Here is a 27,876-nt window from a genome sequence, read left to right as displayed (position 1 = left end):
AGACTTCTAGTAAGTATACATGCATGAGCTCAGCAGATCTCACCCATTTTTGTTTTCTGTTGGAAATTTATATTTTTTCCAGCTGTATCTTTTTGGCCAGATGCTACCAAATGAGATAATTTCTTGTTTAATAGCTATATCAAGTTACGCATTAACTTAAATGATTGGGTTAATGTGTCATGAGCCATTTAAGATAGTGCAACTATATTTAAAGTATCCTCATTTTGTTCAATGACGTCTTTTCTACGTTGGTTCCTATTTGGTGTGTTGAAAAGTGATTGAAACAAGGGAATAAGTATTATAAAATATATATTTTACATGCTTACAGTTGAGAGATTTAAGTATTTTTTGGAATTTGAGAATTCAGTTTTAATATTTCAATAAAGCAGATTGGCATATTTTATTTAGCGGTGCCAGCTTACTGATTTTATCAGTTATGTTGGCATTTGGGAAAGGCATTTAAATATTATGTTTAGCCTATCTTGCTGGGTTGTATATTTAAAGGACTGGGCTTCAACTTTGCTCCACCTGTCTTCTGCGCTTGGCAAAGCCATCCAAAGTGAAGTGCCAGGACATGCTATCATAAACATTGTTTGCTGTGGGGCTATCCCTGCTGCCGGGAACTAGACAGGAAAACAGGAGCCAAGCTCTAGGAGAAGGCTGCCAATCCCCTTGGAAGGATGAGAGTGCCATTTTGTACCTAACCTATCGCTGCTATGATTGGTGTCTCTGCTACCTCGCTCCCAGGGATAATGCTTGGTGACAGTCCCTATGCAGTATGGCCCAGAGAAGCAGTCCAGGACTGTCTGATGACATTTAAGTTTACCTTTGGATTATCTGTTAGATGTGAGTGGGTATTAAGTGTTGGATCATATCCCCTCAAAATTCATATGTTAAAGACATAATCCCCAGTACCTCAGAATGTGATCTTATTTGGAGATAGGGTCTTTACGGAGGTAATCTGGTTAAAATTGGATCAAATGGGTGGGCTCTAACCCAATACACTGGTGTCCTTATCAAAAAGGCAAATTTGGACACAAGGTTGGATATGCAGAGAGGGTAGACAATATGCAGAGACACGGGATGAAGATGGCTATCCACAAGAAGAGAGGGGCCTGGAACAGATCCCTCCCTCACAGCCTGTGGAAGGAACCAAACCTGTAGACATCTGATCTCAAGGCTTCCAGCCTCCAGAACTGAGACAATAAATTTCCGCTGTTTCCGCTGTTTAAACCACCCAGTCTATGGTGCTTTCTTATAGCAGCCCTAGCAAACCAATACAGTGGGCTTGAATCAATTCAACTCAGCTGTGTGTGTATAAGTCTGGGAGTGTCATTTCATGTACCCTTCCCCACAGCATGTATTTATCATATAACATCCCAATGTCCAGCACGTGGCCCAACCACAGTAGTAGTAATGTTTGTTGACTAAATGAGTGAATGATTATATTGACTCTATGATGTTCCAAAGCTAAGAACTTCTTTGTCTTTTTGCAAAAGCACCATCCAGTATTCCCTGTAGGTATCTACGAGAATATGTCCAGGTAACACTACCCCGATGCTGCCCATTTGCTCCCCTAATCTCCCCCTACCCCAGCACAAAGGAGGGACTTGACCTCTATCTAGTTCTACTTTCACCATCAGTAGAGGCTTCTCTTACAATCAGGCCACCTCCCCTCATCTCAGAGGGGCTGATTTAGGAAAACTGTCTGTTTTCTCACCTCAGTAAATTGCTCAGATCCTGGATAGAAGCAAATTTACACCCAAAGTTGCAAAAGGCAATTGGCTGTACTATTCCCCTCTACTTTCTGGAAGGTACCCCACAATGACAAGGAGCCTTGTTTTTTATATAGTTGTATGAGGACTCAAATGTGACTTTTACCATGCTAGGTACTGTGGGGATACAGCCCCTGCCCTCAACCATTTCTGGAACAGCAGGAAAGACAACAGCATGCATGGTTGCTATGCTATGAGGCAGCATTTATGATAAATACTACATTAGAGGTATGGGGAAAAGGCTATCAGGAGACAGAAAGCAGCTTTATTTTGACTGGGACAGCCAGGAAAAACTTCATGGAAGAGGAAGAACCTATGCAGGGTTTTGACAGAGGGAGTTGGAGGGAAACATGTTCTCTGAAAGTAGACCATGTATTTAAAGGCTCCAAATGGTGGTCAAGATATTCCCAACACCTTCCCTTATAAAGTGAGCCTGCAAGCTGGCTGATAATCAGTGAGCATACACCAGTGTGAGTGGACCTGTTAGCCACAGTCATCCTGTGCTCTCATTGCAAGGAGTCTGGGCCAGACTCTCATTAAATATTTTGAATATCACCAGTACTGATAAACTAATACTTCCTTGTCTCTGAGTTATCACTTTCTCCTTCCCTTCCCATCTTCCTTTTCGTATTTCTTTTTCTTTTTTCAGAACTGATCATAAGAAATAGAAGGTACAGATTTGAAGTTTTTACCTATAAACACTTCTTGATTTATGTGTGCATATAAAAGCAATAATGTTGGTGAGCAAAACACTGAAGGCACAAAAAAGTGTATAAAAAGAAAAATTTAAAACTCTACATTGGGCAGCCTGGGTGGCTCAGCGGTTTAGCGCTGCCTTCAGCTCAGGGCGTGATCCTGGAGGCCTGGGATCAAGTCCCACGTTGGGCTCCCTACATGGAGCCTGCTTCTCCCTCTGCCTGTGTCTCTGCCTCTCTCTCTGTGTGTCTCTCATGAATAAATAAAATTTTTTTAAAAAAATGAGTGTTTAAAAAAATAAAACTCTCCATTAATCTCATTCAAAACAAAAAATCTGCCAGCATTTTGGTGACTTTCCCCTCTAACCTTTTTGTTGCATCTATACATGAAACATTTAAATAGTTGAGATCATATTTTATACATATTTTTGTATCCTGAATTTTGCAATGAAAGTTAAACCATGCACTTTTTCTCATGTTATTAAAAGTATTAGTTGTCATAGTTATAAACATACTTCATAATGTGAATTACTATAATGTAATTTATTATCTTATTGTTGAACATTCATGCTGATCAATTTTCATCACTAATAATGTGGTGAACATCTGTCCTCATTTCTAATTATTTCCAAACTAGATTCCTAGATTCCTTTTCATCTTTTGTTATTTCCCCCTCTTCCTCTTTGATTGGATCATTGTTTATGATTCTAGGAGTGGAGAGTGTATAATTTTAACAAAAAAACCTCCCAAGATGATTTCGATAGACATACCCCTGTCTCCCCCAACTTTGGTTAAGAACTGCAGGATTAAGGCAATGAAGTCACTCTGTGGTGACTGGGAGAAAATATGAGGACAGGAACCATAATAAGGACTCATAATTGTGACATATCTTTTTTTCACTGAATTAACTTTCAATTATTTAAGCTCCCAGTGCTTGCATCTAAAATTCACAGTCAAAGCAGGTGTTACCAGTAGCCAGCCTTATTCTTCTGCCTTCTGGAATTCTCCAGTTTCCAATCTGAAAGGAGGAGAAGGCCTGGGCCAGTGCTTGGCTGAAGCTCAACTTTGAAAACAGAATTTGCATGGTATTTTGGACATGGGCTGATTGTGAAAGGAAAGAGTTAACTGGGTTCTTTGTGGGATTAGAGGTCATCTGCTATCAGCAGAAGGAAGAAGGGAGGGAAAGAGGTTGATTTGCTTTGATTTTTAAGACTTCTTGCTCAACAAGAGCACAAACTCAGTGTGAAGATATCCAATTTTTTAATATCAGACAAATTATCTCTTTGTCTGTGATCAGAGCCCCCCCATTTGTAGGGCGCAGGACTTTTGGCTCTTTTGGTGGCTGCTCCCAGTTCTAATCTTCTACCATTTTCTCCACACTCACCTTTACTCCGTTTCACCATTTTCTCACACAGGTCTTTTTTGAGAGCACAACTCTACTTTTATAAATCATTTGTAGTGTAGATGTTTACTGAGGTCACTCTGTCCTTTGAAATTCAAATAAAATTGCCATAACCAAAGGCTTTTATTACGAAACAAGAGTAACTGAGAAAAAAAGACTGAAGATTTCACTTGAGCAACCAGAAAAGAAACAACAGATTAAATCAAAGAAAGTAACAGGGGGATGAATTGCTTGCTCAGGAATGAGTACAATTCAAAAGCAGTCTTGAGGCGCCTGCGCAGCTCAGTCAGTTAAGTGATTGACTCTTTTTTTTGTTTGTTTTTAAAGATTTTATTTATTTATTCATTAGAGACACAGAAAGAGAAGTAGAGACATAGGCAGAGGGAGAAGCAGATTCCCTGTGAGGAGCCTGATCCAGGACTCAATCCCAGGACCCAGAGACTACGATCTGAGCCAGAGGCAGACTCTGCTCAACCACTGAGCTACCCTGGTGCCCCATGACTGACTCTTGATTTCAGCTCAGGCCATGGTCTCAGGGACATGAGATGGAGCCCCATGCAGGGCTCTGTGCTGGGGGTGGAGTCTGCTTAAGATTCTCTTTCTCCCTCTTCCCCTCCCCGTTGTCCTTGTAGCTGTGCATGCATAGGTGTGCTCTCTCTCTCTCCAGGAAAAAAAAAAAAAAAAAGCAGTCTTTACCTTTATGTTGCCTGTCTGTATCAATACAAATGAAATAGCTAAAATCAGAAATAAATAAGCAAATAAAAATATAGTAAAATCAAAAGCTATTCCTTATGATATATAAATGCTATAGAGAAGATCCTTGCTGACTCATTAAGAAAAAGAAAAATAAATCATTCAGCTTTAGGCACAAAACAGGTACTCACAGATAGGGAAGAGATTCAAGAATTAAAAGATGAACTAGCAGTGTGTGGGCAGCATGTGCCTTTCTGGAAATTCCAGTGATTATTAACACAACACAGAATCATGGTTAAAATAAAAAATGAGCCATCTTGGCCTTCCAGCCGCAGTGCTACCAAGGACAATGATCAGGCTCTCTAAACACAAGGTAGTGCCTGAGACTTGCTAAATGAATCGGTTACATGTGTAGGAAGTGAGCTTGCCTTGAATGTGAAGGGCTCATTGGCCTCACATAGGATGGGACAGGTTTACGCAACTGCTGTTTGAGAGCCCCTCCAGGGCAACACTCACAGGTAGAACATAATTCCTACTGTCTGTCCTTCTATTTCCTTATAGCTGGTTGAGTTTTGTGGCTGGTACTTCTGCTTGATTTGCTGTGTGGCGCCTTGCCCTTCTTATTTGCTGTCTTCAGTTTTCTGTCTACAGTTGCTGAGTTTCATTTTTCTGATAGAGGCAGGTGGCAGAAAGGTTAAGACCATTATAAGAATTGGATGCATTTCCTGGAGTGTTTATTTGTGGGCTGTTTCAGATATTAAAACAGTCTGGAAAACTACTGTCATTAAGACATGGCAAAATATTATTAGCTAATGTTTATGGAAACTTTCTGTGTTGCAAAGAGTGTTCTGAGCAGCGAGTAGATACTGACTCATTTAAGCCTCACAAGAGCCTTATGAGGAAACCAAGGCATTTAGAAGTTAGATAAATTTTCCCGAGGTTGTATAGTGTCATTAAGATTTGAACTCAGGCAGTTTGGTGCTAGAGACTGTACTCTTAATTATTACGTTATTGCCATGTAATTTTGATAGAATGATAAGTAATAAAGGAAAAAAATCTCGTTTACATTTTGGAGTGGCAAAATCTTTCTAGGTCACTTCTTATTTTATTTTTTAAAGATTTTATTTATTTATTCATGAGAGACACAGAGAGAGGGGGAGACATAGGCAAAGAGAGAAGCAGGCTCCTCCCAGGGAGCCCAATGCAGGACTCAATCCCAGGACCCCAGGATCATGACCTGAGCCAAAGGCAGATGCTCAACCACTGAGCTATCCAGGTGCCCCTTCTTCTTCTTCCTTTTTTTTTCCAGGTGCCCCTTCTAAGTCATTTCTAAAATTAAGATCTTGGGCATGGCAAAAGACACCACAGACAAAATTAAAAGACAAATGACAGACCAAGAGATACTTTTGTTAAATGTATATTGACCAATTATTGATATCTGTAACACAAAACAGTTTTTTTCTAAGTAAGTCTAAAAAACTAATTCAATAGAAAAAAATCAGGCACAAGATAGAAATATGCATTTCAGAGAAAAAATGTAAATGACCAGTAAATATGTGAAAAGATGTTAAATCACACTAATTAATTAGCATGAGACCACTTTACAGGTGACAAATAGTAAAATGTTTTATAACATCTAGTGTGGTGAGAGTACAGACAGACAAACAGGCTCTCCTGTACATCACTGGTAGTCTTCTCTGGAATGTAATTTGGTAATAGCTACTCTAATAAGAAATATATCTACTCTGAAACCTTAAAAAGTCTCTTTCTGTCATTTATTCCAGGAATATTTCATTGTTAATGCACAATTACATTCAGGTGTGCAAAATACATTATTTTGTACAAGTATAGCGCTGTTTGCAATAACAAAAAAGGAAATTTACATCAATATGGACTAGTTAAATTCATTATGGAGTTTCCATATGATGGAATATTATGCTATTCTTAAAGGATGAGGTTAATATATTCGGAAAGATTCCGGGGCATATTGATTTGTTAAAACAAAACAAAAGTAAGTTGTAAAAGGGTACGTCTAGCATGATTATTTCTGGTATAAAGAAAAATGATATTCAAAACATACATATAAATAGCTTTAAAACATGCTAATATATGTACAATATTGGTTCTAAAAAATGGTTGCATTTTGGAAATACAGCATTTCTACCCCCTTTTCTGGGGATTTAGGGAAGCTTTTGCTTATTATAAGCTCTGTTTTCAGCTTCCTCTGAATGTACAGCCTTTGGTGTTGCACTTATGCTGTTGTTTTATCTGCCTTGACCCCCCCCCTTTTTTTTAAAGATTTTATTTATTTATTCATGAGAGACAGAGAGAGAGAGAGAGGGAGAGACACAGGGAGAGGGAGAAGCAGGCTCCATGCAGGGAGCCCAATGTGGGACTTGATCCTGGAACTCTGGAATTATCCCCTGAGCCAAAGGCGTCAGACACTCAACCACTGAGCCACCCAGGCATCCCTTTTTTTTTCCTTTAATTTTTCAAAAAAACTTGCTCATGCCAGGCTATTGTGTATATTAGATTTTTACTGAGAATATGGGAACATCAGGGAATTACATTGTAGCAGAGTATAGGAGGTGACTTAATATTTCATATTAGTCATTGTTATTCATCTCATGGTCCAAGTTGGTGTTCAAACTTGAGCATCTAAGAAGGAAAGGACAAAGATGAGAGAGTACCTCTTCCCACTAAGGACGTTCCTGGAGGTTGCCTGAAGGTTGCCCACACTGCTGTAGCCAGAACAAAGCCATTTGACCACATCTAGCTGAAAGGAAGGCTGGAATATACAGCCTTTATTCTGGGCTGGGTAAATTATTTTCTATTACTGAGGAAAGGGATTTTGGAGAATGACCATCCATCTTGGCACAACTAGCAAGGCTTATCTTGTACACAAGGAAAGGCTTTTCAGGCAGAGGCAAGAACACAGAGGAAGCAGGAGTATTCGCTGTGGCTGGAACTGGACATGGGGTGGGAGGCGGGGCTAGAAGGGTAGGCAGGAGCCAGGTTAGGAAGGGCTTTCACAGAAAAACTAAGAAGTTTGAGTCTGCTAAAAGGGAGCCAACCATAGTCTTGTATTTGGTATTAATTCTTCCAGAGACTTATATTGACCATCTATATGAGTTGCTTTATTTAATTTTTTAAAAAAGATTATTAATTAATTAATTAATTAATTAATTAATTTATGAGAGACAGAGAGAAAGAGAGAGAGAGGCGGAGACACAGGCAGAGGGAGAAACAGGCTCCATGCACAGAACCTGACACGGGACTCGATCCTGGGACTCTAGGATCACGCCCTGGGCTGAAGGCAGACGCTTTAACCGCTGAGCCACCCAAGGATCCCCTATTTAATATTTTTTAATGTAAAAATTATAACCCATGAAGTCCAATATTTAGAAAATAGAAGAATGGATAAAAACAATTTATTGTCAATCCTATTCCCCCTTCCCTCCCCCCACGAAGACAATTCCTGTTAATGCTTTGGGCTTGTTTTCTCACAGTCTTTGAAAACATTGTTGTAATCATAATGCATGTATAATCCCAAGTTGTTTTTCCTTTTCCTTTTATTTTCACTTACTCTTACACTGTGAGCATCTTCTCGTGTGGTCACACTGTCTCCCTAAATATTATTTTTAAATGACTGTATAATATCCCTGTAAAATAATCTAACCATCTTTTTATTTTTCAGCTTTAATGAGATATAGTTGACATATAAGATTGTGTATCCCTAACCTATTTCTGTATGACACTCCACACTGTTGGCCATTTAGATTGGGTATTGGCTAACATTTTTTTTATATTCTGTAAGATGTTGATAGTTTCAACTTCAAATTTTTGTTATGTGTTACTACATCATTAAAAGACATTCAAAGGCAAGTTTTAGAATAACAAACTGTGTCTTAGATAATGCAGGCAGATGATATTCACACATAATAAAAATGAAGAGGTGGTGAGTGGATCGACAGTGTACTGGTTCTGTGCCTCTTTAGTTTTCTTGGCTTTCCCTCTCGTCCTAAGATGGCTGCTGAAGCTCTCAGAGCATAGCATTCTCCTATGACAATACCAAAGCATGAAAGAAAGGCAGGTGCTTTCTGATTATGTCTCCCTGATCTCACTGGTGAGGAACATCGTTCCCAGGAACACCCAAAAAGATTTTTTTGAATATTTTATTGAGTAGGACTGGGTCACATGGCTACCCAGAGCTACAAGGGAACTGGGAAGCCAGGAACCAGAAGATTCTCTTTCACAGTTGGACATCACGGTTCATCCCCTGATTTGGGGCACTCTGCCCATCCTGAAATACAGGTTCTTTTAGCATGGAAAAGGAAATGGCTATTGGGTAAGTAGTCATCCAAATTAACAGCTAACATTGGGACATATTATAGAGACAAAGAAAACCATAGAAATGTTTTTTTAGGTCACATTCTCAAAACTAGCCCTGTATTGCTAAATGGGCTCTAATAGAGGGCGAAGTCCTCAAAACACGGTGCTATGATTTCTCATTACTTTTTTTTTTTACATTGAAACCACAACTGCCTTTTTTTAAAATAAAAAATTTACAGCAAACCAAGAAACTGAAGTGAAACAAATTACATTATAGTATCACTAAAGAGAATAAACTGTATGTTTATAGTACTTTATTAACAACAGCTTACGGTTTTTTTTGGTTATAGAATTAATCCTAACTGTTAAAAATTTATAGAGTACAAAAGATGAAAGGAAAATAAGTGAAAAAATTATCTTCAATTTCACCAATTACTATTATTATTTGATCTAATTATTTTTGATTTTGTTAGACACATGAATACATTTTTTTCATATAAAATTAAGATTTTAGGGACATCTGGGTGGCTCAGTGGTTGAGCAATGCCTTGGCTCAGGGCGTGATCCTGGAGACCTGGGGTCGAGTCCCACATCGGCTCCTTGCATGGAGCCTGCTTCTCCCTCTGCCTATGTCTCTGCCTCTCTCTCTCTCTGTGTCTCTCCTAAATAAATAAATAAAATCTTTTAAAAAAATAAATAAAATTAGAATTTTTTTGTACAGATACTTCAGTTTTGTATTTTTAGTATTAATCTATGATTTTAAGGTAACAGATTTTCTTTTTTTTTTTAAGATTTTATTTATTTATTCATGAGAGATAGACAGAGAGAGAGAGAGAGGAAAGGAGGGGAGAGACACAGGCAGAGGGATAAGTAGGATCACGCCCTGGGCTGAAGGCGGTGCTAAACTGCTGAGCCTCCCGGCTGCCTGCCCCGTAACAGATTTTCTTGACTTTTTTGCATTTCTCTCTCCAATGTGTACCTTTTACTGTGTTAATGAATCAGTTGGGAAAAATACTTTGTTTTCTTGTAGGGAAATGCTGTAGAAGTTAGTTGATCTAGAGAGTCCTCTCACTCACTGGCTCTGTGGCCTTGTATAGAAGTTGCTTAACCTTTCTGAACTTCACTTTTCTTATTTATAAAATGAAGATTGCTGAGAATAATAATAATACTGGGTTTTGCTATTTTATAACAATCTTATGAGGATCAAATATGATAATATACATAAAAATATTTTGTAAATAGTAAATTAATCTGAAAGACAAAAATTCAAAGTTAAAAGGAAATTAGTAACTTAATGTTTTCCTTCCTTTTTTTTTTTTTAAGATTTTATTTATTTATTCATGAGAGACACAGAGAGAGGCAGAGACACAGGCGGTGGGAGAAGCAGGCTCCATGCAAGGAGCCCAATGTAGGACTCAATCCCGGGATTCCAGGATCATTCCCTGGGCAGAAGGCAGACACTCAACCCCTGAGCTACCCAGGCGTCCCTAATGTTTTCCTTCCAAAGCATTAGAAAAAACTTTTTAAAAAACTGCATTATTTTATATTTAGAAGATTAATTGAAAAGACAAGAATTACAGAGAACAAAAACAATCTTATTTCATACTTCAAATAATAAACATAGGAAAAAAAATACCATAGAAAGGTTTGCTCAAAATTATAAAAACCTTTTTTTTTTTTTTTAAGATTTTATTTATTTATGCATGAGAGACACACAGAGAGAGAGAGAGAGGCAGAGACACAGGCAGAGGGAGAAGCAGGCTCCATGCAGGGAGCCCAACGTGGGACTTGATCCCAGATCTCCAGAATCACGCCCTGGATTGAAGGCAGTGCTAAACCACTGAGCCATCAGGGCTGCCCATAAAAACCATTTTTAATGTTTTTTTTAGAAGATTTTATTTATTTATATGATAGAGAGAGAGCACTAGCAGGGGTTGGGGCAGAGGGAGAGGGAAAAGCAGTCTCCCCACTGAGTATAGGGTCCCCCATGGGGCTCCATTCCAGAACCCTGAGATCACGACTTGAGCTGAAATCAGATGCTCAACTGACTGAGCCACCCACTGCCCCCCCTCACCTTTTTTACTTTTATAATGATGTTTGATTCTTCTTCTTTTTTTGATTCTTCTTATAATAAAATCAATAAATATTCTTATGATAAAAAAATTTAAAAATATGTAGATAGGTTTTTAAAAAAGGAAAAAAGAAAACCCCTTACAATCCAATCATCCAGAAGAAAGTAGGTTAACATTTTGATGTAAACAATTTTGTTTTGAGGGCACCTGGGTGGCTTGGTTGGGCAACTGACTCTTGATTTTGGCTCCGGTGGTGATCTCAGGATCAGAAGACTGAGCCCAGAGTTGGGCTTTGCACTTGGCAGGGAGTCTGCTTCTGTCCCTCTCTCTCTGCCCCTCCTTCCCCTTTCTCTCTAAAACGAATAAATAAATCTTTTTTTTAAATTTGCTTTTGATAAACATCTGAAAACTTAAAATCTTTACTTTGAAAATGTTTTAATAGAAGTTTTGCTTTTAAAAGGCTTACATGGTTAAAAAATAAAAATAAGTATTTATGATTAATCTTGAAATTTTATGTATAATTTTCAGTATCATTTAAACAGAAAGTGCTCATTAAGGAGAATTCACAGAAATAATTCCCTTTTCTCCTAAATGATTAAAAAACTGCACAGCTATAATGATTTAGGTAATAATACTAATAATTAGAACAAAGCAGATTTAGTTTGAAACCAAATGTTGCAATCGTTGACTGCACTTGTCACAAACATGTTTACCTTTAATAAAGCATAAAGCATTTCCCACTACCTCTTTCTTTTTGAGCTCAGGCACTGCATAAGTTTCCCGGAAACCTCACTTTTTTATTTCTGAGTAGTCCTTTATCTTTCCCTTGAGAAGATAAAGCTCCTAGATAGCTTAGGATATCTTTCTCAGCCATGATTTGCATTTTAAAGGAAATTTAAGACAGAACTTCTAAGAGGTTTAGTGCAAAAACCTCTGGAATCCCTTGTTTTTGGAGACCGCAAGGAAGTGGAATTTGCATCTGGTTGGAATCATCTAAATATGACCCTGTAGAATGAGTGATGAGGAAGATGACTTCGCAAGGTTCAGCTGTGGTTCAGTAATTGTCCTCTGAGAATCAACTGCTATAAAATCACTGGGTATTATGCAAAACACATTTCGGCTGAAGCAGTGACAAGGGTCTTTGGAGAAAACTTAGGTAGACTTGCCCAATGCAGACAAAAACAACAGCAACGATTTTTCTACATAAATGATAAATGCTTATTATAGAAAATTTGGGATATATAGAAAGGAAAAAGGAAAACATAAAAATCACTTGTGTCTTGTTATCCAGAGGTTGAGTCTAATTAACACTTGCATATGTGTATATAATAAGTTGAATTCAAATTCAAATTTTGTATTGTGCTCTTTTCATTGAACATCATATTGTGAGTACCTTCCCATTTCATTATATATATTTTTATTTTTTTTTTTAATTTTTTTAAAATTTATTTATGATAGTCACAGAGAGAGAGAGAGAGAGGCAGAGACACAGGCGGAGGGAGAAGCAGGCTCCATGCACCGGGAGCCTGATGTGGGATTCCATCCCGGGTCTCCAGGATCGCGCCCTGGGCCAAAGGCAGGCGCCAAACCGCTGCGCCACCCAGGGTTCCCTATATTTTTATTTATACTGACCTGAAATTGCTTCCTTCTTTAGACTGAGCCACTAGAAGCAAAGGAATTAAAGTAGTACCTTCCAGAAGAAAGTTGTTGAGTCTACTGCACACATCTGTCTCTCTTTCACTGTACCTATGACTATTTTTCCAGATAAGCAATGCTTACTGGCATCAAGTCTCAGCTGGATGACACGATGTTTTGTTTTTTTTTAATCTATGGACCTAATTGCACTTTTTAGATAAGTACAAACTTTCACGAAGATGTTTCGAGCTAGTTCTCTCTGTGAATATTGCATCAGTAATAAAGTGAATGGAATTCACAGTTTTTGCTTAGTTGGCTCAACGTTTATCATTTGAGCAGTGGGTATTTCTAAGACAAGAAGTTAATCAGTAAGGAAGAAGGAATACGTTAATCTAAATCTGGTCTCCCAAAGCTTGGGCCAAATAATTCCAGATTTGCTAACAGATCAAATATAGAATTTTTTTACTGAAGTAAACACCAGCTTAAGGAATATGCTACTTTCTGGAGAGGTTAAAGAGGTCCCCAGTTGATCTTTTCAACCATTTTTAAAAAAGGATTCTTTATTCATTTCAGAGAGAGGGAGAGAAAGAGCATGAGAAGGGGGGAGGGGCAAAGAGAGAGGGAGAAGTAGACTCCGCACTGAGCAGGGAGCCCACCCTGGGACTCAATCCTAGGACCCTGGGATCATGACCTGAGCCAAAGGCAGATGTTTAACTGACTGAACCACCCAGGTGTCCATTTTTAGTGAGAGAATGGTATCTTAAAAACAAAAACATGGGACTACATTCATTCAAAGCTAAAAATCTACATACAAACTGGGTCTTTGTGCAACTGCTATATGTAATTAAAACACCACTGGTCATCTTATTTTCAGCTCATAACAAACATATCCTGAATTCCTTGTGTTCGTTACTTGTTCCTGTAAGATTCATTTTATTCATTGAAGAGAACCACCTGTTCAAATTATGAACTAACAAGCCCTATCAATTCTAGTTCGTGTGATTTTCAGAAGACAGAACCAAGTCTCTTTTATATATCAGTGCATATCTGTAACCACTTCCAGAACTTTGTTCGGGAGTGCAGGTGAAGACATTTTTACACTTGTCCTTCACGTTGTCAGCACCACTATTTAGTAGCACCTGAAATTTCTCTGGCCTGTTCGTAGAATGGTGACAGCTAATAAAAATAGCATGGAAAAATGAATGTGTCCAAAACTCATGCCTATACACAAAAAGCAGGAAATGAGAGGCATTCTTGGAAAAGACAAAAGAAGCAAAGAACCATTCTTTAAAAGCACAAGGAACATTGAGAGGGCAAAGGAAAATACTTCTGGTTTTTTTTGGATGAGAATAATGACAACTCTTGAAAAATCAATCTTTTTCAATAAGCCATGTAGAATCCAGGCAAACGGGCTGGCTACCAGCCTGGGGTAGCCATATGATGTGAGAGACCTGACTAAGAACTAATATTTAAGTGATATAGATGTATCCTGTCATTACGGGTACTGAAGATACTGGCAAAATTCAACTGGCTATCATCGCAAAAGTGGTTTATGGAACCAGGTCATGCCATTTATTGCCTGGGCAATCTTGAACCAGATACTTAAGCTTTCTCTGCCTCCGTTTCCTCCTCTGCAAATGGAGATAACCATGGTACCTACCTCATACTTGTTAGGATGATTAAGTAAAAAAAAAAAAAGCACATAAAGCATTTCACTGGAACATGTTAAATGCTCAGTAAATGGTAGGCCAAGTGTGACTGTTGTTCTTAAATTATTGTCATGAGTGGGTTAAAAGGAGCATGGGAGCAGAGAATAGTAAGCTGAAGGCCAATGCAGCTTTGTGGCACTGTCATGAAAACTTCCCACCACCCTGAAACTTTCCACTAGGTATTTAGCTTTGGTCATATATCTTTCTAGATGTCAACAGTCCATCATGAAATGACTTGCAAGGATTCAGAGCAGAGTCAGAAAGGGCAGAAAGCTGAGAGAAGTAAGCACAGTGGAGGGCTGAGGCCAAGAGGTGAGCACCCACAAGATCCCCACTTCTAGTTGGGATGGACCTCCTCCCAAAGATGTGTAGTCGGCTCCTCCACCCCACTGCAGGCACACGAGGAAGCAGGGCTTCCAGCAACGAGCAGAAGGCAAATGCTCATTAAACCTGGTTATGGATGCTGATGTTAAGGACCACTGAACATTAAAATCACTATTGGGTATTTTAAAAAACAGACTTTACCTCCTTCCTCTTCTCTGTGAGGACTTTCCTGAATTTCGTATTTGGATATGCACCTCGTCCAAGCGTTCTATCCCTCTTTTCTGCTTTATTTTTCTTCCTAATAATTAGCACAGTGGAACATAGTCTATTACTAATTTATCATGTTCATTGCCAGTCTCTCCAGTAGATGCAAACTCATGAAAGCAGGCTCTTTTATTTTTGTGGTTGTTCTTGTTCACTGCTGTCTCCTCAGGGCCTAGGATAGTGCTTGATAAATAGTGGAGCAAGTGTTCAATAAATATTTGTTGAATGAGAAAAGAAGGGACAAATTTCACTTAAGGAGTTTGTAGTGCATGAACAGAGGACCTCAGAATGTCTGTCTGAAGATTCTGGGATTTTCTCATTATGCATAAGCATAAAGTACTGTTAAGAACTTGATTTTAAAACTTCTAGATCTTTAGGGTGCCTGGCTCAGTTGATAGAGCATGTGACTCTTGATCTCAGGGTGGTGAGTTTGAGCCCCTGGTGGGAGTAGATTACATGTAAAAAATTCTAGATTCCTTTAAACTGTTGAGACAATAAACACATGACGTGAGAATCCTATGCATGATATGTAAGCTTGTATGACTTTATTCAACCAGAATTTGGGCACTGGTAAAGCTTCTCAAATGATGAAATTTAACACTTGTTATTCAAGGAGGAGATGGGGTGGAGGAGAAACACTCCAGAAGGCGAAAGTGCAAAACAGGTGTGGCTAATAATAGCCAGCATGTAATGAGCGTCTACTAAATTTCAAGGACTCAACAGCTTTTTAATAAAATCCTTCTAAGATAGTTATTATTATACCTACTTTCCAGACGGGAAGATCAGGGCCTTATCCTTGCAATTAAATGGAGATGGGATTTGAATCTTGCTTTGTCTGAATTCAAATGTATACTTTCTCTGACATTTCAGGTTGCCCCGGGGTGCAGGTTTTAACTTGTTCCTTCCAGAACTGTGCGGGAGATCTGTTATTTTGAAGAGATGGCAAGTTAGCACTCATCGGTCTCTGCCTTATAACTGAAACATTTGCTCTGAGCATTTGCTCAGAGCAACCCCCGCTCTGAGCAGGTGTGCTGAGTTGCAGTTACCCTGTGATGTTTGTGCCCAAACTGAAGATCCCTATCAAGGCAACGAGTAAAATATGAATGTGAGAAGAAGTGGTGATGGCCTTCTTCTTCCTCTTTTTAAAACAAATCAGAATTTCGACATCAGAGTGAATGTTGTGCCCTTTGCATGGGTCCCCTGGGAGTTTAATGCACTTGACCCAAAGATGCTGCTCTTACATCATGTTTCAAGCTCGTCTTCTGGATTTTCTCTGAGCCCGAGGCACATTACTTTACATTTCTTCAATGATAGCAAGCCTTTGTCCTTTTCGGGTGGATGTGATTTGGGGAGACAGCCCTTTGGAGCTTCATCCAGTGAATAAGGTGGGTGACCAAGCCAGATTATATTTGGAGTTAAAAACACTTGTGAGCAGCGTGGAGTGATTCTGGTTTTCTTTTTGTAATTTACTAACCCGTGTCAGAAGGATATTGTACAAAGGTTCTCAGAGTGCTTTGACTCATGCCTGCAGTGTTGGGAAAGTGCCTCAACTGCCAAGCAACTGCTTTGAAGGGTAATGGTCATCTGACTACATCAGGCCTATGCTGACAGGTAAAGAAAGAAAAGTACCATAACTTTACAGCCACAGCTTGAATGACTACTTTGGGTGCTATCATCTTCTGCAACAAGAGCCTGCATCATTCTGAGTTATGGCTCTGCAATAAAAAGAACCAGGATGTAAATGTTTGCTAGATCCACATAGTTATACAGAGCAAACAAACCCGGTTAAAAATTGGCAGCTCAATCCCAAAAACCTTATATGCGTTAAACAAAAGCAGCGTGTTACATTACAACAGTCAAAGAGAAGATAAATGATGAGAACAGCGGGGGAAATGATGGTTCTGGCAATAAGAGGGGAGCTAGAAGATGCTTGAGATGATATTCTTATCTGGGGAGGGCGGCTGTTGTTTATAAGGAGTTAAGATGGGTGAAGGAGAAATTGTTCATGTGATTTCCAAGCTGGTGGCATTTTAAGATATCTTAATATTTAGAATTTTAAAGGGCATTTTACAGGAATGTATTTTGCTCCCATGTCTTTACATCAGAATTAAGCTCTTTCTCTTACAAAGGGCTAACATTTTACAATCTCCTTCGTGAAATCTCTCAATCAGAAGGAACGTGTGTTTTGGCTTAATACAGTTATAACACAATGGGGAGCTGGGTAAGAATAATCACAATATGACTAATGCCCTAGGTTTCAAAGCATTCAGATGAGGTTTTAATACATATTTTCCATCTCCAGAATCTAGTGCAATATTTTTATCTTATTAGGTAGCATATCACAGGTGAGGGTCTGTGTAAACATTAAAAGCTACCCACTAAATCTAAATCATCTCAGTTAATAAGTTAATAGTAAGAAGAAGGGGGAGGCATCTTACTAATCCAGGGTAGAAATAGTTTAGTAAATGATTGGTGTTGCAAGGTTTCTGAGATTTTACTATTTGCTATGATTATCACTGTCATTAAGGGTTCTTTTTGGAATAAATGGCAAAGCGCCTTGGCAATGGGCAAGAATACCACTTAGCATGAGTCCAGGGTACACAGATGGTTGTCTTATTATGTACATAAAAATCCTCAGTAAAAGAGGTCCTTGTTCTTAGGACACCATTAAGGAGAAAACAGACTGTGCTTCTACCAAATCAGAGGGCGTTTCAAATGAAGGTATTTTGAGAAAGCAGATCCTGATCTTTACCGGATTGTGTTTGCCTGGGAATCTCAGACGAGGGGCACCCAGAAGACATAAAATGGGCTTGTGGCTGCCTCTCCCTCCCCACCGTGGCCCAGCTCCCTCCGTGGGGAGACAGTGGGGTGAAGCATCAGGACAGCTGGATGGGGTAAATCTCTGTTCCGTGTTTCATAGGCCAGAGTTTCTTCAACCAGCTGAGGACTCCTTGGCCATAAGACATATTTGAAAATGTTTACCACTTAGAGCTACTGCAAGGTTTCGATGAGAGAATATGTCTTCGTTCAGCAAATGGTTCTTGCATGACTGACGAGTCCATGCTTGAGATACACCAGGGAGCAAGGCCAGGCCCCTTGAGGGCCTTGGAAGTGGACTTTACAAGGCTTGTTTGGTGGGGGCTCTGGCAGTGGCAGCTTGGGTGGTGTAGCAGCTCATGGGAAGTAGGGTCCCAGACTATGGCTTATAAGAAGGGACAGTTCTCTACTAGGAACCCCATGCCCCTGGCTTACTTCCTGCCCACCACTCTGAATTCCCTAGGATCTCCCCTCACCTCGGTCCCAAGGCTGGATTATGTAGCATCAGAACAGACACCCCGAGAGGTTTGTGTGTGTGTGTGTGTCTGTGTGTATGTCTGTGAGCATGTGGTATGTACACGTATTTTAAGTCATTTGCTTCCACCCCTCAATACTACCCTTGTCTATTAACAAAATGAGGGGGAGAAATTGAGAAAGAGAGAGAGAGAGAGATACGGAAACACAGAGACAGATTGGGAGAGAACCAAAAAGAGAGATTTCCAGAAAGGGAAGAAACTTAGATTCCTCTCCCCAACCCGCTCTCACCCCCAGCAAGAAAACCCCCTCTGGGATTAAACTGTATGTGGAGATGAGAGGTGTGGAAGAGGCTAAAGGAGAAACTTTGTCACATCAGGAGCAGGAGGAAGCACAAAGTCTACACGAGGACACCAGAAATGACAATTACCGTACACACAGGGAGCCAGGCCATCAGAGGAAGAGAGGTCAGGCAGGGAGCCCTGAGTCAAAGGGGAGTCTCGCAACCAGACACAGCAATGCCCTTCCCAGCATCATCCAGGAGGCAGTGGGAATGCTTGGACCGTCGGACACACCCCACCTAGCCTGACCCTGGGAGTTCGCGTGTTCCCTTTCGTGGAGAAAATGTATAAGGCCCGAGGCCTCTGCTTGTGGCACCTCTTGCTTTTTTTTTTTTTTTTAAGATTTCATTTATGTATTTATTCATGAGACACACACACACACACACAGAGAGAGAGAGAGAGAGAGAGAGGCAGAGACACAGGCAGAAGCAGGCTCCATGCAGAGAGCCCGACATGGGACTTGATCCACCGTCTCCAGGATCATGCCCTGGGCTGAAGGTGGCACCAACCCTCTGAGCCACCGGGACTACCCGGCACCTCTGGCTTTGTGTCTCAAAGGGCAGAGTCTTGTCTCACCTTCTACAACAGGTGGAGAAGGGACTGTCCATGCAGGTGGCTGTCCCTGCCTGACTCCCTTGCTGTCTCAAGGGACGAGGGCACAGAAAACCCCTGGGTCTCTTGCTGGAAGTGTGACCAATTTTGAACTCTTTGCCACCCCCAGTCTTGTAGAAGGTTGAATGAAAAAACTCTTCTAGCCCCCATTTTCTAAAGAAAGTCTGAAATTGATCTTCATCTCTGCATTAAATTGGCGCCTCACCAGCGTGAGGGCCCGTGCACCCTGTATTAACCACCGCCTTCCCGCACACCCTCCCCTACTTGGCCCTGGGATTGCATTTCGTCAACTCTTTCGGGAGATGAAATCAGCCTACATGGAGAAACAGCGTAAGGGACCACCCTACAAAACTTGTTGCTGGCGGGGTTTAGTGTAAGGACAGTGTTTCATTTCAGCCTGGACGTCCTCTCTATGAGGATCCAGAGGCCAAATTTCCCTCTAGTCTCAGCATCCTGAGCAGCACAGTCATTTTATTGACGGAGCACTCGATTTTTTATGTGGTAGAATTTGACATTTTGTATGGTTGCTTGAAAGCTTAGAACCACATGGCATTTATTTTCTGCACCATCCTCACCTCTGGTTTTAGAATTTTTGTCTTCATTTCTCTTGGCGTCATCTTTTCATTTCTCATTTTTTTATTGGTTTTATTTTGCCAAGGTGTATGTATCTTTACAAGCTGCCCTAAATCTTTTGATGAACAAAACCAGAGGTGACTAAAGGATCCACAACCCCTATGTTCCACTTACCTAATGATATCATGACGGTGATCTGGCTTTCCACGGAGTTATAATAAGGCACTTGTCAGAGAGCTCAAGGATCTCGCCTGGCAAATTGAGTTCTTACTGCATGTTGGCAAATTAACACTAGGGTTCACGTAATAACCTCTTATGGGCTTAGTGAGTGTGTGTCCCTCTCTGAGAATGCTCACCTTGCACCATTTAGGCCGGCCACTGCCGCACTCTAGACATATTAGTCCTCCTCAACTCCCTGGAACATGGCAAACTCTTTCCTATCTCAAGGACTCTGCACATGCAATTGCCTCTGCTTGGAAGCTCCTTCCTCCCACTCTCTCCAGGCCTCTCCTTCTCATTATTAGAGTAGTAGCGGCATGTTAGACTGATGGGGGCCGGGGGTGGGCGGCAGGAGGCATATTGACACCCAGGCTCCAACCCAGACAAATTAAACTAGAATCTCTAGGGGTGGAGTCTAGGCACTGCTATTTTTTAAAAACTTCCCAGATGATTCTAATTTTTAGCTGGGGCCGAGAATCATGGTTGCAGGTCTCGGCTTAAATTTAAGTTAGCTTCTCAAAGAGGCCCTCCTGGACCGCTTGTAGGACATAGAGATTGTCTTGCTGTTTAGCTTAGCTTCTTCTCTGCTTCCTTTGTAGTAATCATTACAATTTGTAATTATTGCATTTATTTGAGTGGTTTATTTGTCTAGCCTCCACCCCCACTCCCTGCCTTCTGCCCCACCCCCAGTAGTCCCCCGCCAACTAGGACATAGGTGCTGTGAGGACAGCAAATATATCTGTTTTGGTCTCTGTGCTTTTTCTTCAGTGTACAGTGTCAGACGCATAACAGTTTCCTGAATTTACAATGACGAGGATAATCCTCAAATGATGCTACTGGTCTGCGGGGCCTCCTGGAAGTCAGTGAGGCTCCTCGGAATATTACAAGAGAATCTACGTCAATGCTCAGGGGCTATTTTAACTGGTAAATGGTTGCATACACTTTCCATTGACCTGACCCCTGTGTCCCAGGATTTTTCCAGTGAGATCTATAAATAAATCCTGATTCAGAGCACCTCCTTTGTGTGCATGTCCTTCTCCTTCCCTTGATCTTAACCATTTTGAGTGAGAGATGCCACCTTGCTGATCTCTGTGTTCTCACCTACTTTAGCACCCGGCACCGAATCCTACACACAGTACTGGCTCTACAGGTAGCTGTTGACTTGAATGGAGTTTGCTTTATCTTCACGGCACATAGATATTTTGACTAAGATTTTCACTAAGATTTCAAGGATTTGAGGCATGGGGCATTGTGAGCATATCATGAAAGTTAAATTTGTTGGTCTAGGCAACTTCACCATAATCTACATGCAGATGGTCTCTACACACCTGGATTGCACAAAAGAAAAAAAAAGTAAATTTGTGTTTGGAGGCAAATAATGAAACTGTGAGGAGTCTGAAAACAACTCAGTCATCTACCTCATAACACAGGTGCTGGTCCAAAAAAGGGTGAATTCCTGGTGGTGCTGCTTGAGCTCTCACTCTGGCTGAGTCAATTCTTTCTAAATTATTGTTTGATAGTTATTAATAAATCAAAGAAAAACAAACCATCCTCCTACTGTTTTCCCTCCATAGTTGGTATGGTCCCCAAGTTGATGTGTATGTTCTAAGGTGCTTTTTTTCCCTAAGTTGAAATTAACTAAGACCAGTTAGAGAGGTGGACACTTTTTTTTTTTCCTTTTTTCTGCTTTCTTTCACTTCCTTAAGGAATCATCTGGATTTTTCATTCTTCCTTTCCTCAGTTTTACATTGGTGATTTGTTGGTGGGAAATGGAGGGGCCTCTTATTTCGGCAAGTTTTCATATTGTCATGGAGAGAAATGCACGTGCGAGTGCACAGACACTCACTCACACACACACACACACACACACACACACACACGGGTAAACCCACACAAATGAAATCCCCTCTTCAGAGAAGCCAGCTACAGGAAATTGACTTATGCACAGGAACTTGCTAATCTCGCTCGTCACATTCTGATGGTTTCTGCCACCTCAGTCACCGAGCACACTAGACTCAACCATCTTGGGTTGAATTCTCTTCAAGCTCACCTCTTATATTTTTAGTTCTTCTAAAGTGTAACAGTTATATTCTTGGGGAGGAAGAAAAAGTTGATCCCAGAAGGAAATCATAACAGTAAAAGGGCTTGGACAGCTTTTGCGTTTACTTTACCTGCACTGAACAAATTGACATCCGGAGTCAGTCATTTTCGTGTCAGGAAACATCTTTGGCATTCTACAACAGGTAAGGCTTTGGCTTCTTTAAAAATACTTTCTTCTTTAAAAATATTTTGCTTCTTTAAAAATTTTCCTTCTTTAAAAAGAAAGCTCTCCAGTGTATTTGGTTTTTACTCTGGGCTAAACACAGTAATTATCTTGTGCTACCTGTTGTAAAGTATGAAACCATATTAAGGAGGGAAGGGGACTTGCTCTGGTATCCAACTCTCCCCCCACCCCCGCCATGCTAACAAGATGCATATAGTTTTTTCAATGTTACAAGTTATAATAGTTGGCTTTTGTTTTTTCAGATATTCTCCTAGAGAATCCAAATGCTTGTGACTGACTGTAACTGAATTCAAATATTTGGGTAGTTTAAATATCACCCTATGCTTGAGAAGTAAATGTAAAGATCCTTTCAGTTATACAAATAAGAGTTTTAAAATTTTCTAAATCAGAAAAGAAACCAACCAAAATCCTGATGATGAGGATTTGGATCTGGGATTCCTAGTTCGTCTGTTTCACCTATGGACAATACTCAAATCCTCTTTCTACGAGTGGTATATGATGCATAAGGATTTATTTTTAAGTTAAATTAAGTTTTTGAGGGGATTTGATTAGGAGACATGCAGTGAGGTATCATCCATAGCCTGGGTTATATAGCTAAATAAAGCTAGAGAAACCACTAGTTTTAGGAGCTTTTCCTAAGTTAAAGTTGCCATTGAAATATTCAAACAAGCAACAAATAGTCAATAATCACTTATTGATTCCAAGCTACTGCTGTGGAGGATATAAAAGAAATATGAGGAATTCTCTACCCGAAGGAACTTAGAGTCTAGTAACTGTGGTGAGAAGTAAAATTTAGGAAGCAGTGCAAGATGAGAACTGAGTGAATACTGGGATGATGTGGGTTGTAAGTTATAGGAGTTCCAAGAAGAGGATTTGAGGGTAAGCTAGAGTGGGCCTGGAAGACCTGGTCTTGGAAGGACATGAGATTTGAGCAGGTGGAGAAAGGGGAGATTAATTCAACAGGAGGACTGTATGGGTAAAGGCACAAAGGTGATATCGACGGGATGAGCAGTCCAGTTGAGGAGACTGCCCCCAAAAGAAGAAAGTTTATTTTTACACATTTTCAGGAAATAAGCTTGGAAAATTCAGATGTAGATGGGTTACAGAGGACTCTGAGAGGCTGCTGAGCAGAACAGATGTCTTTCAATAGCGTTCTGGTCTTTTTATGCCATCAGGTTCCTCTCCAGCTTTCACAGCTCGCACAGAATTTCAGGTGACAGGGAGCCCAGAGATCCTTGCCGCTTCATGTTGGGGCTACTTTATTCATCTCCACGTGTGTGATCTTCCACTTGCCTTCCCCCCACTGTCTTCCCTTACTACACCATTTATATGGAGAAAAGTTCGTGTGGCTGGGGGCTCCTGTGACCTCCATTTCTGGTTATTACATGTCAATCACCCAGTATTAAAGTGGCCTTCCTCTTGGGAGGATGAGTTGGTTGACAGAGCGAGTTTCCAGTCTTCAAAAGCCAGTCCAAAAATTCCACGAAATATGTGTTGTTTCCTTTGCATATCTGAATGAGATGTTATAGATTAGCTGGTACTTTTTAACCTGAACTGTGAAAACTTTGCATCCATCTAATAACAAAAATACAGTCTAGTGAACCAGAACCCAGACTTTGGAGCCAGATTACTTTGTGTTGAATCCGGTTCTGTTGCTTCTGAGCTGTAGGAACCTCAGACACACATTCTTCAATCCTCAGATTAAAAGCAGGTATTTATAAAGTAGCTCTAATAACTGAAAATACCTATGTCAGAGTTGTTGTAAGGATAAAATTGAGATAAAAAATATGTAAAGCATTTAGCCTAGTGCCAGGTATAAAATAAACTGTCAAGAAATGCAGCTATTGTAATTGTTATTAAGGACTTGGTGGGGATACAAGAGTGAAGATGATATGGTCCCTGGTTGGGAACAAGATATCTGTAATGGGACTCTTTTAATGCCAGTGTTCCTTTCAAAGGAAAATGGGGCTAATGGATGAAAGCTGGAAATTAATGTTTTTTGACCCCTAAGTATGGAATAAGCACATGGCTGGCTATTTTATAGTAATAATGTATATGAAAAAAGGAAAACAAGATGAGAAACTGATTTTTTAAGCCTTTCCATGTCTGGTTGTTGGACTTATAAGACAACTCTCTTAGTCACTGCTGTGTTAATTGTGAACATCTGGGCCTAAGATTGCTCCCTGAATGCTTTGGGTGGAATTTTATAGGCGTTTTTGGCATTAGGGGCAGAGGGTGGCTCTTCTTTGTCCAAATTTAATAATTTAAAATTAAATTATTTAATTTTATGGTATTTTAATTTTTGTGCTAGCAAGGCATAGCCAAAAATCTATTTCTATTCATTGACTATTTTGACAAAGAGTGCCCAAAGTGCTTATATGGGTTCTAGAGGCTTGGGTTTTGGGTGACCCAGGATTGAAAAGCATCCTGCTTTCCTGTTTCACTCTCCAGACTAGAGATTTTTTTGGGATAGTAAGCATCCCATTAAAAAAATGCAAATATGGTCAATATGTTCATTATACAAGGGTTTCTAAATTATATGTACAGATTACCTTGGTCAAATAGTAATATTGTTTCCCTTCTAGAGCCCTACTAGTAACAGAAGGGAGGAAAGTTTGGGGCTTTGTGTATGCGAAGGAGTGAGCCCAAGTCTGGATGGGGTTCCAAAGTGGAGCATGATAGAAGGCAGCATGATGGTAGAGGGTGCTGGGCAGTACAACCAAGGAGGGTGTCCAAGAGGCAGGTGGATAGGTGCCAGAAACAAAGTCTCCTCCTATGTGGCTCTTTAGTCATTTAACTCAAGCAGCTGCTTGAAACTTCGAGCAACCTCTTGGTGCTTTGCATACGAACATGTACTATTCCCTGGATATGAACAGTTGTTCAGAGATGATTTGTTTTATTTGGTTCTGGCCTGGAATCATAGGTCCGAAAGCTGGCTGGACATCAAAACCACTTGGGGGAGTTTTTAAAAACTAGTAATTCTCATGTATCGCATCACAGCCCTGGGATTTGGTCCAAGAATCCGTGATAATCAGTACAAACCCTTTCCCCCAGGTGACTTGGAGGCAGTTGTTCTATAGGTGAGCATTTGAAAGTCATTTATCCAGAACTCTTTTATCAAGATGCCAAGCACCAAGATGGTAAGTTTAGTAAGTCCTGAAGTGAGGCAAAATGATCTCTTTGTTGTGATTAATATCAACATACAAAAGTATTTTCCTTTTTTTTTTTTTTTAAGATTTCATTTATTTACTCATGAGAGACACAGAGAGAGGGAGAGACATAGGCAGAGGGAGAAGCAGGCTTCCTGCAGGGAGCCTAATGCAGGACTCAATCCCAGGATCCCAGGATTACGCCCTGAACCAAAGGCAGATGTTCAACCACTGAGCCACCCAGGTGCCTCTTTGTTTTGAATTTATTTCTTAGGAGAATCCTAAGGGTGAGATGACTGAGTTAAAGGTGTGAGCATATTTAGAGTTTTCATTACCATATTTACATTTTAACACTCAAGCGGTAGGGCGCCACTTAAAAACTTCTGTTATATACATGTAGAGGCTGTTCACTATTACTCACGGAAACCCAAAGAAAAGAATTTGCTCTCAAGCGAGAAAGTGCCAAATCACCCATTTCTCTTTTCCAGTAAAACAGAATACTAATGAATTACTTTTGGAAGAAAATTTCAAAACATTATAGAACACTCAATTGCTTCTTAGAGCGTAAGTTGGAGCCTTCTTATCTCTTTACTTAGTTTCTTGTAACACTGTAGTCAGCAGTGACCTCTTCCCCATTTCGTAGAAAAGAAAACCAAGGAAGAGAGTGGTTAAGTAACAGGCAGTATGGTTCTCACCATGTTTGCCAAGAGAACTGCGTATAGTCAGCCACTCAGTCATTGTTTGAGTTAGTAAATAATTGAGTAGTTGTTGTAGGTGACCCCGTTAAAAAACCACTAGTGAATAAGTGCATGAAGAGAGTATTGTCCAAATTGGGGGAGGGTGAGTGGAATTAATTGGCTCAGATAGACCTCCTGCTCACTCTCTCTCTCTCTTTTTTGTTTTTTTTTGCATTATGCTTTATTCATTATATATTTGTATAACTTGCTAACTTGAAAGCATGGTTATTGTTTGTGACAACAGATGGGAATAGGAGGAATTTCAATGGTTTCAGTTAAAAAAAAAAAAAGACGTGCTCTTGCAAGTGAAATATTTGTAATGGTGTGCAGAGCCTGCCTGTACTTATTTGCAAGAGCCAAATGTAATATTTCCAGAAATTTTGCAATTTTGTTAAACACAGTTGCCATTAAAAATTAAATTCTATAACTTACAGTTAAATAAGTTATGTTAAAAATAAAAGTAATAGGGATCCCTGGGTGGCGCAGCGGTTTGGCGCCTGCCTTTGGCCCAGGGCGCGATCCTGGAGACCCGGGATCGAATCCCACATCGGGCTCCCGGTGCATGGAGCCTGCTTCTCCCTCTGCCTGTGTCTCTGCCTCTCTCTCTCTCTCTGTGACTATCATAAATAAATAAAGATTTAAAAAAAATGTTTAAAAAAAATAAAGGTAATAAATACTCAAAATTTATTACCTCCTAGTTCTTTACTACATTTTACTATTATCAATGTTCTTTTTTTTAAAAAAGATTTTATTTATTTATTCATGAGAGATGCAGAGAGAGAGAGAGAGAGAGAGAGAGAGAGAGAGGCAGAGATACAGGCAGAGGAAGAAGCAGGCTCCACGCAGGGAGCCGGACATGGGACTCCATCCGGGGTCTCCGGGATCACACCCTCGGCTGAAGGCGGCGCTAAACCACCGAGCCACCAGGGCTGCCCTATTATAAATGTTCTTGAGCTTATTTCCATTTATCTGTTTGATAGAAACATTATATAATAGTGTGCTACTGAGCATCTCTTTCCAACTCGCATTCAAGTTTGTAGCTTGAAACTGGCCATTATAGGAATATTTACACCAAGGAAATTGGCAGACACTATAAATCAGGCTCCCTACACTTTTTTGAGGACAGGCTATTAAACATTTTATCAGTATACCACTGAGGGGCTATGTAAAATACAAATATGGCAACTAGGCAATATGTGTTAAGAAGCGTTAAAATGTTCATACATTTTGATCCCTTAATTCTATCCCTGGGAATTTATTCTAAATAAATAATTCAAAGAAGGAAAAAATAATATGCAGGAACATCGTCACTCATAACCAAACTAAGGAATAATGATTCTGGCAGCATTAACTCCACAGAATACTTTGTAGTCTTTAAAGGTAAGGATTTTATGATAGTTATTAAAATATATTTGGTATGGTGTTAAATTAGAAAAACAGGATTAAAATTTTCACTTATATTCTGATTTTGTTATGAATGAAGATTAAACATGAGTGGAAAACAATGCAAGCATTTAGTGTGTTAGTATGGCAAAATGATAGAATTTTGTTTTTATTTAATTTATTGGAGTAGTGGTGTGTGTGCATGTAAAAAATGTGGAGAGGGCCTGTAAATAAGTGATTGTAAGTAGTTTCAACATTTAATGGGAATGTGGACCAGATGAAGTTTGCCTTTAACATGCAGCTATGTACTATAACTCTCTGGGCAGGGTATTGTAAAGGGAGTTTTGACCCAGGCAATCTGGAGTGGTGGATGATAAAAGGGTTTC

At 39.9% G+C, this 27,876-nt stretch overlaps 1 protein-coding gene across 4 annotated transcripts in view; it reads left to right on the top strand.

Annotated features, from left to right (window-relative positions):
* The first annotated feature begins 15,771 nt into the window (after window positions 1–15,771).
* RHOH (ras homolog family member H) overlaps window positions 15,772–27,876 on the top strand; it is a 49,161-nt gene continuing 37,056 nt past the window's right edge. Inside the window, exon 1 of one of the 4 annotated variants that reach the window (XM_025997988.2) lies at window positions 15,772–16,286. The gene's annotated coding sequence lies outside the window, so the exon portion shown is untranslated. Of the gene's footprint in view, window positions 16,287–21,827; window positions 22,181–27,876 lie in introns of those variants that run through there. The other 3 variants (XM_025997982.2, XM_072737853.1, XM_072737852.1) reach the window with 3 other exon arrangements.

Source organism: Vulpes vulpes, chromosome 14 (assembly GCF_048418805.1).
Source record: "Vulpes vulpes isolate BD-2025 chromosome 14, VulVul3, whole genome shotgun sequence".
NCBI lineage: Eukaryota > Metazoa > Chordata > Mammalia > Carnivora > Canidae > Vulpes > Vulpes vulpes.
Note: the sequence above shows the minus strand (reverse complement) of the source record. Positions and strands in the feature narration are given on the sequence as shown.